The following is a 3,460-nucleotide window of genomic DNA, read 5'->3' on the forward strand; positions in this document are numbered from 1 at the left end:
TCCTATTTATTATTTTTTTTTTTTTTTTAGGAATGAACCTATGAATGGCTTGCTAGAAGTTGAGCTTGGAGAGGAGGTGTTATAACATAAAAAAAAAAAATCACACATCACCTTTAACTTCTCAAATTGCTTGTCATTGTGTGAAATCATGTCTTTATCTTCTTAAAGGGAAAATCTAAATCATTGTAAAGCTTTCCTTTAGTTCTGCATAAGTGTTCACACGAGTTGCAAAGCCAGTTATAAAATCAGAGAAAGTTACAGAGAATTCAGTAATGTGCACAACATGTAAAAAGGAAGCTTTGCCTAACTTTTAGCTGTTTGTAATAACTGGTGTTCAGTTAGAAACACTTCAAACTTGAACGAGAACATTTTCTAGTGCAATGCTAAAAATAAGACACCACCAACACAATGGCAAACAAAATCAACCTAATTACATTAAAAAAAAAATTTTTTTTAAATAAATAATGTACGGTAATACTTAAGCTTTTATATATAATGAATTATAAATGTTTTTAATGCATTAATTATGCCTTGTAATGCACCTTACAATGCATTGGCTGAGCTTAAGAATAATTATAACCACAGTTATAATAAATTATAATATTTATCTATTCATTGTTGCACATAATGCATTAAAACAAAGGAAAAACAACCTTTCAAAAATTATAATGCATTATGCATACAGGCGTCGAGTTAACTGTTACCAAAAATACTTCATGCTCCATGATAGAATATTAGAACCCCCAAAATGCCCTATAAATGTTAAAGGTGGGGTAAGCGATTTTTCAAAAACGCTTTAGAAAACTGATTCGGGCCGACTAGCATGAAATACTTTTTTCATATATTCTTCACAAACATTAGATTTGATTCATCAATTAAAAAGAAACACACAGTATATTGAGAATGAGTTGAATTACACAAAATGAATTACTTTATTAGGGTTTCTGCAGGTTTTTAAAGTCTTTATTCATCCATCCAACAAGTTATAAATTCATAGTCATGACACTAAATGTTGCAAAAAAAAATTGTTTTCCAATAGAAACATCTAAACATCGTTTACTTGAGATGCAAATGTAAAAGTCTTAAAATATTTAAATTGAAGCGTTTATGCTTGAAACAAGAAGAAATGGCTGCCCACTGCTCCGGGTGTGTGTTCACGGTGTGTGTGTGTGTTCACTGCTGTGTGTGTGCACTTTGGAAGGTCTTATATAGACAGGTGTGTGGCTTTCCTAATCAAGTCCAATCAGTATAATCAAACACAGCTGGACTCAAATGAAGGTGTAGAACCATCTCAAGGCTGATCAGAAGAAATGGACAGCACCTGAGTTAAATATATGAGTGTCACAGCAAAGGGTCTGAATACTTAGGACCATGTGATATTTCAGTTTTTCTTTTTTAATAAATCTGCAAAAATGTCAACAATTCTGTGTTTTTCTGTCAATATGGGGTGCTGTGTGTACATTAATGAGGAAAAAAAATTAACTTAAATGATTTTAGCAAATGGCTGCAATATAACAAAGAGTGAAAAATTTAAGGGGGCCTGAATACTTTCCGTACCCACTGTATATCCTTCTCTCTACCAAATCTATGTTCACTCCACACTCAAGATCAGTAAGTGGCAGTAATGCACCTTTAAGTTGGTTTGCCAAAACCGCCAAAAAATATCAGAAGTAGTAGTAAGAGGTGTGTCTACTCATGATGTGGAGGAGTATAATAGCACAGTAGGTGGCGATATGTGAAGAATCTATGCAAAGATTGCAACTCGCCATAAAACCAAGAAGAAGAAGAAGATGTGGAGGAGAGAGTAGCCTTGTCCAAATACCCACACTTGCGGTCTTTGCACTTGAATACTTGACTACTTATATGACGTATTTCCTGTATTTGGCCCAAGTGTCCAAGTGAGCATGAAGACCACAAGTGTGTGTCGAACTTTTAATTACCTGATGGGACACACTTGTAGTGATGTAAAAATGCAAGTGTTTACATAGCTTTATTTAAATTTTAAATACTTTGCATTTTAAAATCAACTTCTAAATGTCTGTTCAGTAGTCCCTATAACATGACAATTTTGGTTAGTATTTTTACAGTACCAGAAGGATATGTATTTTTCCTTTTTTATATATATATATATACGTTTGCTTTCTTCCTAAGAGTTTTTATTATGAAATACTTTTTTCATATATTCTTCACAAACATTAGATTTGATTCATCAATTAAAAAGAAACACACAGTATATTGAGAATGAGTTGAATTACACAAAATGAATTACTTTATTAGGGTTTCTGCAGGTTTTTAAAGTCTTTATTCATCCATCCAACAAGTTATAAATTCATAGTCATGACACTAAATGTTGCAAAAAAAAATTGTTTTCCAATAGAAACATCTAAACATCGTTTACTTGAGATGCAAATGTAAAAGTCTTAAAATATTTAAATTGAAGCGTTTATGCTTGAAACAAGAAGAAATGGCTGCCCACTGCTCCGGGTGTGTGTTCACGGTGTGTGTGTGTGTTCACTGCTGTGTGTGTGCACTTTGGATGGGTTAAATGCAGAGCACTAATTCCGAGTATGGGTCACCATACTTGGCCACATGTCACGTCAAAAAAAAAAAAGAAATGTCAATGAGGTATGAAAACTGGTTTTCCCTTTAAATTTAGTTTTTCTGAGCCAGATATTCGTTTTAACCATAAACTCGCTTCATTTTGATCAATTTCACAGAAAACGTCATTTAGTTTCTCAAGTAAATGTATCATGATTGAAGAATCTTTAGACATGTGCACTGGAAAACAACAAAAAATGAACACCACTCGTTTGCAGTGTGATCAGAAGGTGCAGTAAAAGTAATTTTCAAATTCTAGTTTATGTAAAATGAATTAAAAAGATGGAGATCGGTTAGAAGTTGTACTTTCAAACTTTTAAGTATTGCTAATACAACTCATTGTGTTTCTCTCAAGACTTTTACATTCAGAGAACATACTCGCCTTTAGTTGCCTTAAATTGATTTTCTACATTTTCTGTTTGGTCTAAAATGTACCATCTTGAAAACCTGCAGAAAGCAGGTTGTATGTATTACATAATGTACATACTCATTTAATTATGTCTGAATTATGTTTGGTGCCGATGAGCCTAGTGCACAGTTAGTACTTTAACATATTAAGCAAGATTATTTCCTTCTCTTTATATGTGCGTCTGTTACGCAACTGTAGATATTAAAGTATTTTGAGACATGCATATGTTATGCGCAAATACAGTACATCCCATAAAGAACTTCTGAGACATCAAAGACATGTGTTTCACAGTAAAAAAATTTATTGCTACTTGGCTGAAAAGTTAATTAAAAATACAGCTTTCTGCTCAAAACTAAGCATAGCAGCATCTGAAATGAAACGATGAGCCAGCACCCACAGTCCTAGCTGACAGACAGCAAAAGTGCTCGCATTTAGTCCTTTTACTAAATCAGT

General features: G+C 33.1%; 1 long non-coding RNA gene across 1 annotated transcript in view; it reads right to left on the reverse strand.

The window, feature by feature from the left end:
- Nucleotides 1-1,046, reverse strand: part of LOC107679912 (uncharacterized) — a 1,549-nt gene extending 503 nt beyond the window's left edge. The window contains exons 1-2 of the long non-coding RNA XR_001633098.1: nt 833-1,046; nt 119-120 (exon numbers count right to left, since the gene is read on the reverse strand). This is a non-coding gene — a long non-coding RNA (uncharacterized LOC107679912). The remainder of the gene's footprint in view (nt 1-118; nt 121-832) is intronic.
- Nucleotides 1,047-3,460: the final 2,414 nt, after the last annotated feature.

Source organism: Sinocyclocheilus anshuiensis, unplaced genomic scaffold (genome assembly GCF_001515605.1).
Source record: "Sinocyclocheilus anshuiensis isolate Anshui unplaced genomic scaffold, SAMN03320099.WGS_v1.1 scaffold256, whole genome shotgun sequence".
Taxonomy (NCBI): Eukaryota; Metazoa; Chordata; class Actinopteri; order Cypriniformes; family Cyprinidae; genus Sinocyclocheilus; species Sinocyclocheilus anshuiensis.